This window comes from Siphateles boraxobius, unplaced genomic scaffold (assembly GCF_051911475.1).
Source record: "Siphateles boraxobius isolate OS27281-9 unplaced genomic scaffold, OSU_SipBor_1 390, whole genome shotgun sequence".
Taxonomy (NCBI): domain Eukaryota; kingdom Metazoa; phylum Chordata; class Actinopteri; order Cypriniformes; family Leuciscidae; genus Siphateles; species Siphateles boraxobius.
Window position 1 is genome coordinate 178,823 of NW_027509020.1, and position 12,852 is coordinate 191,674.

A 12,852-nucleotide genomic window follows, 5' to 3' on the forward strand; every position below is an offset into this window, starting at 1 on the left:
CCTAGTATTCCCATGCGGCCTCCCATCCAAGTACTAACCAGGCCTTATTTAAAAGCTTAGACCATTAGTGAAGAAGACTAAGAAGAACTTTTGAAAAAACTCAAACTCTTTCATGCTTTCTGAAGAATCTCAGAGACTTTTTAAGGCTTTTTGAAGCTCAGGGACTCTTTTTTTTTTTTTTAAAAGCTTACAGCACCTGGTATTCCCAGGCGGTCTCCCATCCAAGTACTAACCAGGCCCGACCCTGCTTAGCTTCCGAGATCAGACGAGATCGGGCGTGCCCAAGGTGGTATGGCCGTAAGCGAATACTGCTGCCAAAATTGGGCTATTTAAAAGGTTAGACCATTAGTGAAGAAAACTAAGAACAACTTTTGAAAAAACTCAAGCTCTTTCATGCTTTCTGAAGAATCTCAGAGACTTTTTAAGGCTTTTTGAAGAAGCTCAGGGACTCTTTTTTTTTTTTCTTAAAAAAGCTTACAACACCTAGTATTCCCATGCGGCCTCCCATCCAAGTACTAACCAGGCCTTATTTAAAAGCTTAGACCATTAGTGAAGAAGACTAAGAAGAACTTTTGAAAAAACTCAAACTCTTTCATGCTTTCTGAAGAATCTCAGAGACTTTTTAAGGCTTTTTGAAGCTCAGGCACTCTTTTTTTTTTATTTTTTTTTTTTAAAAGCTTACAGCACCTGGTATTCCCAGGCGGTCTCCCATCCAAGTACTAACCAGGCCCCACCCTGCTTAGCTTCCGAGATCAGACGAGATCGGGCGTGCCCAAGGTGGTATGGCCGTAAGCTAAAACTGCTGCCAAAATTGGGCTATTTAAAAGGTTAGACCATTAGTGAAGAAAACTAAGAACAACTTTTGAAAAAACTCAAGCTCTTTCATGCTTTCTGAAGAATCTCAGAGACTTTTTAAGGCTTTTTGAAGCTCAGGCACTCTTTTTTTTTTTTTTTAAAAAAGCTTACAACACCTAGTATTCCCATGCGGCCTCCCATCCAAGTACTAACCAGGCCTTATTTAAAAGCTTAGACCATTAGTGAAGAAGACTAAGAAGAACTTTTGAAAAAACTCAAACTCTTTCATGCTTTCTGAAGAATCTCAGAGACTTTTTAAGGCTTTTTGAAGCTCAGGCACTCTTTTTTTTTTATTTTTTTTTTTTAAAAGCTTACAGCACCTGGTATTCCCAGGCGGTCTCCCATCCAAGTACTAACCAGGCCCGACCCTGCTTAGCTTCCGAGATCAGACGAGATCGGGCGTGCCCAAGGTGGTATGGCCGTAAGCGAAAACTGCTGCCAAAATTGGGCTATTTAAAAGGTTAGACCATTAGTGAAGAAAACTAAGAACAACTTTTGAAAAAACTCAAACTCTTTCATGCTTTCTGAAGAATCTCAGAGACTTTTTAAGGCTTTTTGAAGCTCAGGGACTCTTTTTTTTTTTTTTAAAAGCTTACAGCACCTGGTATTCCCAGGCGGTCTCCCATCCAAGTACTAACCAGGCCCGACCCTGCTTAGCTTCCGAGATCAGACGAGATCGGGCGTGCCCAAGGTGGTATGGCCGTAAGCTAAAACTGCTGCCAAAATTGGGCTATTTAAAAGGTTAGACCATTAGTGAAGAAAACTAAGAACAACTTTTGAAAAAACTCAAGCTCTTTCTTGCTTTCTGAAGAATCTCAGAGACTTTTTAAGGCTTTTTGAAGAAGCTCAGGGACTCTTTTTTTTTTTTCTTAAAAAAGCTTACAACACCTAGTATTCCCATGCGCCCTCCCATCCAAGTACTAACCAGGCCTTATTTAAAAGCTTAGACCATTAGTGAAGAAGACTAAGAAGAACTTTTGAAAAAACTCAAACTCTTTCATGCTTTCTGAAGAATCTCAGAGACTTTTTAAGGCTTTTTGAAGCTCAGGCACTCTTTTTTTTTTTTTTTTTTTTTTTTAAAAGCTTACAGCACCTGGTATTCCCAGGCGGTCTCCCATCCAAGTACTAACCAGGCCCGACCCTGCTTAGCTTCCGAGATCAGACGAGATCGGGCGTGCCCAAGGTGGTATGGCCGTAAGCTAAAACTGCTGCCAAAATTGGGCTATTTAAAAGGTTAGACCATTAGTGAAGAAAACTAAGAACAACTTTTGAAAAAACTCAAGCTCTTTCATGCTTTCTGAAGAATCTCAGAGACTTTTTAAGGCTTTTTGAAGAAGCTCAGGGACTCTTTTTTTTTTTTCTTAAAAAAGCTTACAACACCTAGTATTCCCATGCGGCCTCCCATCCAAGTACTAACCAGGCCTTATTTAAAAGCTTAGACCATTAGTGAAGAAGACTAAGAAGAACTTTTGAAAAAACTCAAACTCTTTCATGCTTTCTGAAGAATCTCAGAGACTTTTTAAGGCTTTTTGAAGCTCAGGGACTCTTTTTTTTTTTTTTAAAAGCTTACAGCACCTGGTATTCCCAGGCGGTCTCCCATCCAAGTACTAACCAGGCCCGACCCTGCTTAGCTTCCGAGATCAGACGAGATCGGGCGTGCCCAAGGTGGTATGGCCGTAAGCGAATACTGCTGCCAAAATTGGGCTATTTAAAAGGTTAGACCATTAGTGAAGAAAACTAAGAACAACTTTTGAAAAAACTCAAGCTCTTTCATGCTTTCTGAAGAATCTCAGAGACTTTTTAAGGCTTTTTGAAGAAGCTCAGGGACTCTTTTTTTTTTTTCTTAAAAAAGCTTACAACACCTAGTATTCCCATGCGGCCTCCCATCCAAGTACTAACCAGGCCTTATTTAAAAGCTTAGACCATTAGTGAAGAAGACTAAGAAGAACTTTTGAAAAAACTCAAACTCTTTCATGCTTTCTGAAGAATCTCAGAGACTTTTTAAGGCTTTTTGAAGCTCAGGCACTCTTTTTTTTTTATTTTTTTTTTTTAAAAGCTTACAGCACCTGGTATTCCCAGGCGGTCTCCCATCCAAGTACTAACCAGGCCCCACCCTGCTTAGCTTCCGAGATCAGACGAGATCGGGCGTGCCCAAGGTGGTATGGCCGTAAGCTAAAACTGCTGCCAAAATTGGGCTATTTAAAAGGTTAGACCATTAGTGAAGAAAACTAAGAACAACTTTTGAAAAAACTCAAGCTCTTTCATGCTTTCTGAAGAATCTCAGAGACTTTTTAAGGCTTTTTGAAGCTCAGGCACTCTTTTTTTTTTTTTTAAAAGCTTACAGCACCTGGTATTCCCAGGCGGTCTCCCATCCAAGTACTAACCAGGCCCGACCCTGCTTAGCTTCCGAGATCAGACGAGATCGGGCGTGCCCAAGGTGGTATGGCCGTAAGCTAAAACTGCTGCCAAAATTGGGCTATTTAAAAGGTTAGACCATTAGTGAAGAAAACTAAGAACAACTTTTGAAAAAACTCAAGCTCTTTCATGCTTTCTGAAGAATCTCAGAGACTTTTTAAGGCTTTTTGAAGAAGCTCAGGGACTCTTTTTTTTTTTCTTAAAAAAGCTTACAACACCTAGTATTCCCATGCGGCCTCCCATCCAAGTACTAACCAGGCCTTATTTAAAAGCTTAGACCATTAGTGAAGAAGACTAAGAAGAACTTTTGAAAAAACTCAAACTCTTTCATGCTTTCTGAAGAATCTCAGAGACTTTTTAAGGCTTTTTGAAGCTCAGGCACTCTTTTTTTTTTTTTTTTTTTTTTAAAAGCTTACAGCACCTGGTATTCCCAGGCGGTCTCCCATCCAAGTACTAACCAGGCCCGACCCTGCTTAGCTTCCGAGATCAGACGAGATCGGGCGTGCCCAAGGTGGTATGGCCGTAAGCTAAAACTGCTGCCAAAATTGGGCTATTTAAAAGGTTAGACCATTAGTGAAGAAAACTAAGAACAACTTTTGAAAAAACTCAAGCTCTTTCATGCTTTCTGAAGAATCTCAGAGACTTTTTAAGGCTTTTTGAAGAAGCTCAGGGACTCTTTTTTTTTTTTCTTAAAAAAGCTTACAACACCTAGTATTCCCATGCGGCCTCCCATCCAAGTACTAACCAGGCCTTATTTAAAAGCTTAGACCATTAGTGAAGAAGACTAAGAAGAACTTTTGAAAAAACTCAAACTCTTTCATGCTTTCTGAAGAATCTCAGAGACTTTTTAAGGCTTTTTGAAGCTCAGGGACTCTTTTTTTTTTTTTTAAAAGCTTACAGCACCTGGTATTCCCAGGCGGTCTCCCATCCAAGTACTAACCAGGCCCGACCCTGCTTAGCTTCCGAGATCAGACGAGATCGGGCGTGCCCAAGGTGGTATGGCCGTAAGCGAATACTGCTGCCAAAATTGGGCTATTTAAAAGGTTAGACCATTAGTGAAGAAAACTAAGAACAACTTTTGAAAAAACTCAAGCTCTTTCATGCTTTCTGAAGAATCTCAGAGACTTTTTAAGGCTTTTTGAAGAAGCTCAGGGACTCTTTTTTTTTTTTCTTAAAAAAGCTTACAACACCTAGTATTCCCATGCGGCCTCCCATCCAAGTACTAACCAGGCCTTATTTAAAAGCTTAGACCATTAGTGAAGAAGACTAAGAAGAACTTTTGAAAAAACTCAAACTCTTTCATGCTTTCTGAAGAATCTCAGAGACTTTTTAAGGCTTTTTGAAGCTCAGGCACTCTTTTTTTTTTATTTTTTTTTTTTAAAAGCTTACAGCACCTGGTATTCCCAGGCGGTCTCCCATCCAAGTACTAACCAGGCCCCACCCTGCTTAGCTTCCGAGATCAGACGAGATCGGGCGTGCCCAAGGTGGTATGGCCGTAAGCTAAAACTGCTGCCAAAATTGGGCTATTTAAAAGGTTAGACCATTAGTGAAGAAAACTAAGAACAACTTTTGAAAAAACTCAAGCTCTTTCATGCTTTCTGAAGAATCTCAGAGACTTTTTAAGGCTTTTTGAAGCTCAGGCACTCTTTTTTTTTTTTTTAAAAGCTTACAGCACCTGGTATTCCCAGGCGGTCTCCCATCCAAGTACTAACCAGGCCCGACCCTGCTTAGCTTCCGAGATCAGACGAGATCGGGCGTGCCCAAGGTGGTATGGCCGTAAGCTAAAACTGCTGCCAAAATTGGGCTATTTAAAAGGTTAGACCATTAGTGAAGAAAACTAAGAACAACTTTTGAAAAAACTCAAGCTCTTTCATGCTTTCTGAAGAATCTCAGAGACTTTTTAAGGCTTTTTGAAGAAGCTCAGGGACTCTTTTTTTTTTTCTTAAAAAAGCTTACAACACCTAGTATTCCCATGCGGCCTCCCATCCAAGTACTAACCAGGCCTTATTTAAAAGCTTAGACCATTAGTGAAGAAGACTAAGAAGAACTTTTGAAAAAACTCAAACTCTTTCATGCTTTCTGAAGAATCTCAGAGACTTTTTAAGGCTTTTTGAAGCTCAGGCACTCTTTTTTTTTTTTTTTTTTTTTTAAAAGCTTACAGCACCTGGTATTCCCAGGCGGTCTCCCATCCAAGTACTAACCAGGCCCGACCCTGCTTAGCTTCCGAGATCAGACGAGATCGGGCGTGCCCAAGGTGGTATGGCCGTAAGCTAAAACTGCTGCCAAAATTGGGCTATTTAAAAGGTTAGACCATTAGTGAAGAAAACTAAGAACAACTTTTGAAAAAACTCAAGCTCTTTCATGCTTTCTGAAGAATCTCAGAGACTTTTTAAGGCTTTTTGAAGAAGCTCAGGGACTCTTTTTTTTTTTTCTTAAAAAAGATTACAACACCTAGTATTCCCATGCGGCCTCCCATCCAAGTACTAACCAGGCCTTATTTAAAAGCTTAGACCATTAGTGAAGAAGACTAAGAAGAACTTTTGAAAAAACTCAAACTCTTTCATGCTTTCTGAAGAATCTCAGAGACTTTTTAAGGCTTTTTGAAGCTCAGGCACTCTTTTTTTTTTTTTTTTTTTTTTAAAAGCTTACAGCACCTGGTATTCCCAGGCGGTCTCCCATCCAAGTACTAACCAGGCCCGACCCTGCTTAGCTTCCGAGATCAGACGAGATCGGGCGTGCCCAAGGTGGTATGGCCGTAAGCTAAAACTGCTGCCAAAATTGGGCTATTTAAAAGGTTAGACCATTAGTGAAGAAAACTAAGAACAACTTTTGAAAAAACTCAAGCTCTTTCATGCTTTCTGAAGAATCTCAGAGACTTTTTAAGGCTTTTTGAAGAAGCTCAGGGACTCTTTTTTTTTTTTCTTAAAAAAGCTTACAACACCTAGTATTCCCATGCGGCCTCCCATCCAAGTACTAACCAGGCCTTATTTAAAAGCTTAGACCATTAGTGAAGAAGACTAAGAAGAACTTTTGAAAAAACTCAAACTCTTTCATGCTTTCTGAAGAATCTCAGAGACTTTTTAAGGCTTTTTGAAGCTCAGGGACTCTTTTTTTTTTTTTTAAAAGCTTACAGCACCTGGTATTCCCAGGCGGTCTCCCATCCAAGTACTAACCAGGCCCGACCCTGCTTAGCTTCCGAGATCAGACGAGATCGGGCGTGCCCAAGGTGGTATGGCCGTAAGCGAATACTGCTGCCAAAATTGGGCTATTTAAAAGGTTAGACCATTAGTGAAGAAAACTAAGAACAACTTTTGAAAAAACTCAAACTCTTTCATGCTTTCTGAAGAATCTCAGAGACTTTTTAAGGCTTTTTGAAGCTCAGGCACTCTTTTTTTTTTTTTTAAAAGCTTACAGCACCTGGTATTCCCAGGCGGTCTCCCATCCAAGTACTAACCAGGCCCGACCCTGCTTAGCTTCCGAGATCAGACGAGATCGGGCGTGCCCAAGGTGGTATGGCCGTAAGCGAAAACTGCTGCCAAAATTGGGCTATTTAAAAGGTTAGACCATTAGTGAAGAAAACTAAGAACAACTTTTGAAAAAACTCAAACTCTTTCATGCTTTCTGAAGAATCTCAGAGACTTTTTAAGGCTTTTTGAAGCTCAGGCACTCTTTTTTTTTTTTTAAAAAGCTTACAGCACCTGGTATTCCCAGGCGGTCTCCCATCCAAGTACTAACCAGGCCCGACCCTGCTTAGCTTCCGAGATCAGACGAGATCGGGCGTGCCCAAGGTGGTATGGCCGTAAGCGAAAACTGCTGCCAAAATTGGGCTATTTAAAAGGTTAGACCATTAGTGAAGAAAACTAAGAACAACTTTTGAAAAAACTCAAACTCTTTCATGCTTTCTGAAGAATCTCAGAGACTTTTTAAGGGTTTTTGAAGAAGCTCAGGGACTCTTTTTTTTTTTTCTTAAAAAAGCTTACAACACCTAGTATTCCCATGCGGCCTCCCATCCAAGTACTAACCAGGCCTTATTTAAAAGCTTAGACCATTAGTGAAGAAGACTAAGAAGAACTTTTGAAAAAACTCAAACTCTTTCATGCTTTCTGAAGAATCTCAGAGACTTTTTAAGGCTTTTTGAAGCTCAGGCACTCTTTTTTTTTATTTTTTTTTTTTTAAAAGCTTACAGCACCTGGTATTCCCAGGCGGTCTCCCATCCAAGTACTAACCAGGCCCGACCCTGCTTAGCTTCCGAGATCAGACGAGATCGGGCGTGCCCAAGGTGGTATGGCCGTAAGCTAAAACTGCTGCCAAAATTGGGCTATTTAAAAGGTTAGACCATTAGTGAAGAAAACTAAGAACAACTTTTGAAAAAACTCAAGCTCTTTCATGCTTTCTGAAGAATCTCAGAGACTTTTTAAGGCTTTTTGAAGAAGCTCAGGGACTCTTTTTTTTTTTTCTTAAAAAAGCTTACAACACCTAGTATTCCCATGCGGCCTCCCATCCAAGTACTAACCAGGCCTTATTTAAAAGCTTAGACCATTAGTGAAGAAGACTAAGAAGAACTTTTGAAAAAACTCAAACTCTTTCATGCTTTCTGAAGAATCTCAGAGACTTTTTAAGGCTTTTTGAAGCTCAGGCACTCTTTTTTTTTTATTTTTTTTTTTTAAAAGCTTACAGCACCTGGTATTCCCAGGCGGTCTCCCATCCAAGTACTAACCAGGCCCGACCCTGCTTAGCTTCCGAGATCAGACGAGATCGGGCGTGCCCAAGGTGGTATGGCCGTAAGCTAAAACTGCTGCCAAAATTGGGCTATTTAAAAGGTTAGACCATTAGTGAAGAAAACTAAGAACAACTTTTGAAAAAACTCAAGCTCTTTCATGCTTTCTGAAGAATCTCAGAGACTTTTTAAGGCTTTTTGAAGAAGCTCAGGGACTCTTTTTTTTTTTTCTTAAAAAAGCTTACAACACCTAGTATTCCCATGCGGCCTCCCATCCAAGTACTAACCAGGCCTTATTTAAAAGCTTAGACCATTAGTGAAGAAGACTAAGAAGAACTTTTGAAAAAACTCAAACTCTTTCATGCTTTCTGAAGAATCTCAGAGACTTTTTAAGGCTTTTTGAAGCTCAGGGACTCTTTTTTTTTTTTTTAAAAGCTTACAGCACCTGGTATTCCCAGGCGGTCTCCCATCCAAGTACTAACCAGGCCCGACCCTGCTTAGCTTCCGAGATCAGACGAGATCGGGCGTGCCCAAGGTGGTATGGCCGTAAGCGAATACTGCTGCCAAAATTGGGCTATTTAAAAGGTTAGACCATTAGTGAAGAAAACTAAGAACAACTTTTGAAAAAACTCAAACTCTTTCATGCTTTCTGAAGAATCTCAGAGACTTTTTAAGGCTTTTTGAAGCTCAGGCACTCTTTTTTTTTTTTTTAAAAGCTTACAGCACCTGGTATTCCCAGGCGGTCTCCCATCCAAGTACTAACCAGGCCCGACCCTGCTTAGCTTCCGAGATCAGACGAGATCGGGCGTGCCCAAGGTGGTATGGCCGTAAGCGAAAACTGCTGCCAAAATTGGGCTATTTAAAAGGTTAGACCATTAGTGAAGAAAACTAAGAACAACTTTTGAAAAAACTCAAACTCTTTCATGCTTTCTGAAGAATCTCAGAGACTTTTTAAGGGTTTTTGAAGAAGCTCAGGGACTCTTTTTTTTTTTTCTTAAAAAAGCTTACAACACCTAGTATTCCCATGCGGCCTCCCATCCAAGTACTAACCAGGCCTTATTTAAAAGCTTAGACCATTAGTGAAGAAGACTAAGAAGAACTTTTGAAAAAACTCAAACTCTTTCATGCTTTCTGAAGAATCTCAGAGACTTTTTAAGGCTTTTTGAAGCTCAGGCACTCTTTTTTTTTTTTTTTTTTTTTTTAAAAGCTTACAGCACCTGGTATTCCCAGGCGGTCTCCCATCCAAGTACTAACCAGGCCCGACCCTGCTTAGCTTCCGAGATCAGACGAGATCGGGCGTGCCCAAGGTGGTATGGCCGTAAGCTAAAACTGCTGCCAAAATTGGGCTATTTAAAAGGTTAGACCATTAGTGAAGAAAACTAAGAACAACTTTTGAAAAAACTCAAGCTCTTTCATGCTTTCTGAAGAATCTCAGAGACTTTTTAAGGCTTTTTGAAGAAGCTCAGGGACTCTTTTTTTTTTTTCTTAAAAAAGCTTACAACACCTAGTATTCCCATGCGGCCTCCCATCCAAGTACTAACCAGGCCTTATTTAAAAGCTTAGACCATTAGTGAAGAAGACTAAGAAGAACTTTTGAAAAAACTCAAACTCTTTCATGCTTTCTGAAGAATCTCAGAGACTTTTTAAGGCTTTTTGAAGCTCAGGGACTCTTTTTTTTTTTTTTAAAAGCTTACAGCACCTGGTATTCCCAGGCGGTCTCCCATCCAAGTACTAACCAGGCCCGACCCTGCTTAGCTTCCGAGATCAGACGAGATCGGGCGTGCCCAAGGTGGTATGGCCGTAAGCGAATACTGCTGCCAAAATTGGGCTATTTAAAAGGTTAGACCATTAGTGAAGAAAACTAAGAACAACTTTTGAAAAAACTCAAGCTCTTTCATGCTTTCTGAAGAATCTCAGAGACTTTTTAAGGCTTTTTGAAGAAGCTCAGGGACTCTTTTTTTTTTTTCTTAAAAAAGCTTACAACACCTAGTATTCCCATGCGGCCTCCCATCCAAGTACTAACCAGGCCTTATTTAAAAGCTTAGACCATTAGTGAAGAAGACTAAGAAGAACTTTTGAAAAAACTCAAACTCTTTCATGCTTTCTGAAGAATCTCAGAGACTTTTTAAGGCTTTTTGAAGCTCAGGCACTCTTTTTTTTTTATTTTTTTTTTTTAAAAGCTTACAGCACCTGGTATTCCCAGGCGGTCTCCCATCCAAGTACTAACCAGGCCCCACCCTGCTTAGCTTCCGAGATCAGACGAGATCGGGCGTGCCCAAGGTGGTATGGCCGTAAGCTAAAACTGCTGCCAAAATTGGGCTATTTAAAAGGTTAGACCATTAGTGAAGAAAACTAAGAACAACTTTTGAAAAAACTCAAGCTCTTTCATGCTTTCTGAAGAATCTCAGAGACTTTTTAAGGCTTTTTGAAGAAGCTCAGGGACTCTTTTTTTTTTTTCTTAAAAAAGCTTACAACACCTAGTATTCCCATGCGGCCTCCCATCCAAGTACTAACCAGGCCTTATTTAAAAGCTTAGACCATTAGTGAAGAAGACTAAGAAGAACTTTTGAAAAAACTCAAACTCTTTCATGCTTTCTGAAGAATCTCAGAGACTTTTTAAGGCTTTTTGAAGCTCAGGGACTCTTTTTTTTTTTTTTAAAAGCTTACAGCACCTGGTATTCCCAGGCGGTCTCCCATCCAAGTACTAACCAGGCCCGACCCTGCTTAGCTTCCGAGATCAGACGAGATCGGGCGTGCCCAAGGTGGTATGGCCGTAAGCGAATACTGCTGCCAAAATTGGGCTATTTAAAAGGTTAGACCATTAGTGAAGAAAACTAAGAACAACTTTTGAAAAAACTCAAACTCTTTCATGCTTTCTGAAGAATCTCAGAGACTTTTTAAGGCTTTTTGAAGCTCAGGCACTCTTTTTTTTTTTTTTAAAAGCTTACAGCACCTGGTATTCCCAGGCGGTCTCCCATCCAAGTACTAACCAGGCCCGACCCTGCTTAGCTTCCGAGATCAGACGAGATCGGGCGTGCCCAAGGTGGTATGGCCGTAAGCGAAAACTGCTGCCAAAATTGGGCTATTTAAAAGGTTAGACCATTAGTGAAGAAAACTAAGAACAACTTTTGAAAAAACTCAAACTCTTTCATGCTTTCTGAAGAATCTCAGAGACTTTTTAAGGCTTTTTGAAGCTCAGGCACTCTTTTTTTTTTTTTAAAAAGCTTACAGCACCTGGTATTCCCAGGCGGTCTCCCATCCAAGTACTAACCAGGCCCGACCCTGCTTAGCTTCCGAGATCAGACGAGATCGGGCGTGCCCAAGGTGGTATGGCCGTAAGCGAAAACTGCTGCCAAAATTGGGCTATTTAAAAGGTTAGACCATTAGTGAAGAAAACTAAGAACAACTTTTGAAAAAACTCAAACTCTTTCATGCTTTCTGAAGAATCTCAGAGACTTTTTAAGGGTTTTTGAAGAAGCTCAGGGACTCTTTTTTTTTTTTCTTAAAAAAGCTTACAACACCTAGTATTCCCATGCGGCCTCCCATCCAAGTACTAACCAGGCCTTATTTAAAAGCTTAGACCATTAGTGAAGAAGACTAAGAAGAACTTTTGAAAAAACTCAAACTCTTTCATGCTTTCTGAAGAATCTCAGAGACTTTTTAAGGCTTTTTGAAGCTCAGGCACTCTTTTTTTTTATTTTTTTTTTTTTAAAAGCTTACAGCACCTGGTATTCCCAGGCGGTCTCCCATCCAAGTACTAACCAGGCCCGACCCTGCTTAGCTTCCGAGATCAGACGAGATCGGGCGTGCCCAAGGTGGTATGGCCGTAAGCTAAAACTGCTGCCAAAATTGGGCTATTTAAAAGGTTAGACCATTAGTGAAGAAAACTAAGAACAACTTTTGAAAAAACTCAAGCTCTTTCATGCTTTCTGAAGAATCTCAGAGACTTTTTAAGGCTTTTTGAAGAAGCTCAGGGACTCTTTTTTTTTTTTCTTAAAAAAGCTTACAACACCTAGTATTCCCATGCGGCCTCCCATCCAAGTACTAACCAGGCCTTATTTAAAAGCTTAGACCATTAGTGAAGAAGACTAAGAAGAACTTTTGAAAAAACTCAAACTCTTTCATGCTTTCTGAAGAATCTCAGAGACTTTTTAAGGCTTTTTGAAGCTCAGGCACTCTTTTTTTTTTATTTTTTTTTTTTAAAAGCTTACAGCACCTGGTATTCCCAGGCGGTCTCCCATCCAAGTACTAACCAGGCCCGACCCTGCTTAGCTTCCGAGATCAGACGAGATCGGGCGTGCCCAAGGTGGTATGGCCGTAAGCTAAAACTGCTGCCAAAATTGGGCTATTTAAAAGGTTAGACCATTAGTGAAGAAAACTAAGAACAACTTTTGAAAAAACTCAAGCTCTTTCATGCTTTCTGAAGAATCTCAGAGACTTTTTAAGGCTTTTTGAAGAAGCTCAGGGACTCTTTTTTTTTTTTCTTAAAAAAGCTTACAACACCTAGTATTCCCATGCGGCCTCCCATCCAAGTACTAACCAGGCCTTATTTAAAAGCTTAGACCATTAGTGAAGAAGACTAAGAAGAACTTTTGAAAAAACTCAAACTCTTTCATGCTTTCTGAAGAATCTCAGAGACTTTTTAAGGCTTTTTGAAGCTCAGGGACTCTTTTTTTTTTTTTTAAAAGCTTACAGCACCTGGTATTCCCAGGCGGTCTCCCATCCAAGTACTAACCAGGCCCGACCCTGCTTAGCTTCCGAGATCAGACGAGATCGGGCGTGCCCAAGGTGGTATGGCCGTAAGCGAATACTGCTGCCAAAATTGGGCTATTTAAAAGGTTAGACCATTAGTGAAGAAAACTAAG

General features: G+C 40.3%; 30 non-coding genes across 30 annotated transcripts; all 30 read right to left on the reverse strand.

The window, feature by feature from the left end:
• Positions 1–184: 184 nt before the first annotated feature.
• On the reverse strand, positions 185–303 carry LOC143705163 (5S ribosomal RNA). Its single transcript, XR_013192096.1, has one exon. It is a non-coding gene; the product is annotated as a 5S ribosomal RNA (ribosomal RNA).
• A 372-nt stretch (positions 304–675) lies between these two features.
• Positions 676–794, reverse strand: LOC143704666 (5S ribosomal RNA). The gene has a single exon (XR_013191614.1). It is a non-coding gene; the product is annotated as a 5S ribosomal RNA (ribosomal RNA).
• A 369-nt stretch (positions 795–1,163) lies between these two features.
• LOC143705164 (5S ribosomal RNA) lies at positions 1,164–1,282 on the reverse strand. The gene has a single exon (XR_013192097.1). It is a non-coding gene; the product is annotated as a 5S ribosomal RNA (ribosomal RNA).
• A 162-nt stretch (positions 1,283–1,444) lies between these two features.
• Positions 1,445–1,563, reverse strand: LOC143705165 (5S ribosomal RNA). Its single transcript, XR_013192098.1, has one exon. It is a non-coding gene; the product is annotated as a 5S ribosomal RNA (ribosomal RNA).
• A 373-nt stretch (positions 1,564–1,936) lies between these two features.
• Positions 1,937–2,055, reverse strand: LOC143705166 (5S ribosomal RNA). The gene has a single exon (XR_013192099.1). It is a non-coding gene; the product is annotated as a 5S ribosomal RNA (ribosomal RNA).
• A 363-nt stretch (positions 2,056–2,418) lies between these two features.
• On the reverse strand, positions 2,419–2,537 carry LOC143705167 (5S ribosomal RNA). The gene has a single exon (XR_013192100.1). It is a non-coding gene; the product is annotated as a 5S ribosomal RNA (ribosomal RNA).
• Positions 2,538–2,909: 372 nt separating this feature from the next.
• On the reverse strand, positions 2,910–3,028 carry LOC143704667 (5S ribosomal RNA). Its single transcript, XR_013191615.1, has one exon. It is a non-coding gene; the product is annotated as a 5S ribosomal RNA (ribosomal RNA).
• A 162-nt stretch (positions 3,029–3,190) lies between these two features.
• LOC143705168 (5S ribosomal RNA) lies at positions 3,191–3,309 on the reverse strand. The gene has a single exon (XR_013192101.1). It is a non-coding gene; the product is annotated as a 5S ribosomal RNA (ribosomal RNA).
• A 370-nt stretch (positions 3,310–3,679) lies between these two features.
• Positions 3,680–3,798, reverse strand: LOC143705170 (5S ribosomal RNA). Its single transcript, XR_013192103.1, has one exon. It is a non-coding gene; the product is annotated as a 5S ribosomal RNA (ribosomal RNA).
• A 363-nt stretch (positions 3,799–4,161) lies between these two features.
• LOC143705171 (5S ribosomal RNA) lies at positions 4,162–4,280 on the reverse strand. Its single transcript, XR_013192104.1, has one exon. It is a non-coding gene; the product is annotated as a 5S ribosomal RNA (ribosomal RNA).
• Positions 4,281–4,652: 372 nt separating this feature from the next.
• On the reverse strand, positions 4,653–4,771 carry LOC143704668 (5S ribosomal RNA). The gene has a single exon (XR_013191616.1). It is a non-coding gene; the product is annotated as a 5S ribosomal RNA (ribosomal RNA).
• A 162-nt stretch (positions 4,772–4,933) lies between these two features.
• LOC143705172 (5S ribosomal RNA) lies at positions 4,934–5,052 on the reverse strand. Its single transcript, XR_013192105.1, has one exon. It is a non-coding gene; the product is annotated as a 5S ribosomal RNA (ribosomal RNA).
• Positions 5,053–5,422: 370 nt separating this feature from the next.
• On the reverse strand, positions 5,423–5,541 carry LOC143705173 (5S ribosomal RNA). The gene has a single exon (XR_013192106.1). It is a non-coding gene; the product is annotated as a 5S ribosomal RNA (ribosomal RNA).
• Positions 5,542–5,912: 371 nt separating this feature from the next.
• Positions 5,913–6,031, reverse strand: LOC143705174 (5S ribosomal RNA). Its single transcript, XR_013192107.1, has one exon. It is a non-coding gene; the product is annotated as a 5S ribosomal RNA (ribosomal RNA).
• Positions 6,032–6,394: 363 nt separating this feature from the next.
• Positions 6,395–6,513, reverse strand: LOC143705175 (5S ribosomal RNA). The gene has a single exon (XR_013192108.1). It is a non-coding gene; the product is annotated as a 5S ribosomal RNA (ribosomal RNA).
• A 162-nt stretch (positions 6,514–6,675) lies between these two features.
• On the reverse strand, positions 6,676–6,794 carry LOC143705176 (5S ribosomal RNA). The gene has a single exon (XR_013192109.1). It is a non-coding gene; the product is annotated as a 5S ribosomal RNA (ribosomal RNA).
• Positions 6,795–6,956: 162 nt separating this feature from the next.
• LOC143705177 (5S ribosomal RNA) lies at positions 6,957–7,075 on the reverse strand. The gene has a single exon (XR_013192110.1). It is a non-coding gene; the product is annotated as a 5S ribosomal RNA (ribosomal RNA).
• A 372-nt stretch (positions 7,076–7,447) lies between these two features.
• LOC143705178 (5S ribosomal RNA) lies at positions 7,448–7,566 on the reverse strand. Its single transcript, XR_013192111.1, has one exon. It is a non-coding gene; the product is annotated as a 5S ribosomal RNA (ribosomal RNA).
• Positions 7,567–7,938: 372 nt separating this feature from the next.
• LOC143705179 (5S ribosomal RNA) lies at positions 7,939–8,057 on the reverse strand. Its single transcript, XR_013192112.1, has one exon. It is a non-coding gene; the product is annotated as a 5S ribosomal RNA (ribosomal RNA).
• A 363-nt stretch (positions 8,058–8,420) lies between these two features.
• LOC143705181 (5S ribosomal RNA) lies at positions 8,421–8,539 on the reverse strand. The gene has a single exon (XR_013192114.1). It is a non-coding gene; the product is annotated as a 5S ribosomal RNA (ribosomal RNA).
• A 162-nt stretch (positions 8,540–8,701) lies between these two features.
• LOC143705183 (5S ribosomal RNA) lies at positions 8,702–8,820 on the reverse strand. Its single transcript, XR_013192115.1, has one exon. It is a non-coding gene; the product is annotated as a 5S ribosomal RNA (ribosomal RNA).
• A 372-nt stretch (positions 8,821–9,192) lies between these two features.
• On the reverse strand, positions 9,193–9,311 carry LOC143705184 (5S ribosomal RNA). The gene has a single exon (XR_013192116.1). It is a non-coding gene; the product is annotated as a 5S ribosomal RNA (ribosomal RNA).
• A 363-nt stretch (positions 9,312–9,674) lies between these two features.
• On the reverse strand, positions 9,675–9,793 carry LOC143705185 (5S ribosomal RNA). Its single transcript, XR_013192117.1, has one exon. It is a non-coding gene; the product is annotated as a 5S ribosomal RNA (ribosomal RNA).
• Positions 9,794–10,165: 372 nt separating this feature from the next.
• On the reverse strand, positions 10,166–10,284 carry LOC143704669 (5S ribosomal RNA). The gene has a single exon (XR_013191617.1). It is a non-coding gene; the product is annotated as a 5S ribosomal RNA (ribosomal RNA).
• Positions 10,285–10,647: 363 nt separating this feature from the next.
• Positions 10,648–10,766, reverse strand: LOC143705186 (5S ribosomal RNA). Its single transcript, XR_013192118.1, has one exon. It is a non-coding gene; the product is annotated as a 5S ribosomal RNA (ribosomal RNA).
• Positions 10,767–10,928: 162 nt separating this feature from the next.
• Positions 10,929–11,047, reverse strand: LOC143705187 (5S ribosomal RNA). Its single transcript, XR_013192120.1, has one exon. It is a non-coding gene; the product is annotated as a 5S ribosomal RNA (ribosomal RNA).
• A 162-nt stretch (positions 11,048–11,209) lies between these two features.
• On the reverse strand, positions 11,210–11,328 carry LOC143705188 (5S ribosomal RNA). The gene has a single exon (XR_013192121.1). It is a non-coding gene; the product is annotated as a 5S ribosomal RNA (ribosomal RNA).
• Positions 11,329–11,700: 372 nt separating this feature from the next.
• On the reverse strand, positions 11,701–11,819 carry LOC143705189 (5S ribosomal RNA). The gene has a single exon (XR_013192122.1). It is a non-coding gene; the product is annotated as a 5S ribosomal RNA (ribosomal RNA).
• A 372-nt stretch (positions 11,820–12,191) lies between these two features.
• Positions 12,192–12,310, reverse strand: LOC143705190 (5S ribosomal RNA). The gene has a single exon (XR_013192123.1). It is a non-coding gene; the product is annotated as a 5S ribosomal RNA (ribosomal RNA).
• Positions 12,311–12,673: 363 nt separating this feature from the next.
• LOC143705191 (5S ribosomal RNA) lies at positions 12,674–12,792 on the reverse strand. The gene has a single exon (XR_013192124.1). It is a non-coding gene; the product is annotated as a 5S ribosomal RNA (ribosomal RNA).
• Between the last annotated feature and the right edge of the window lie 60 nt (positions 12,793–12,852).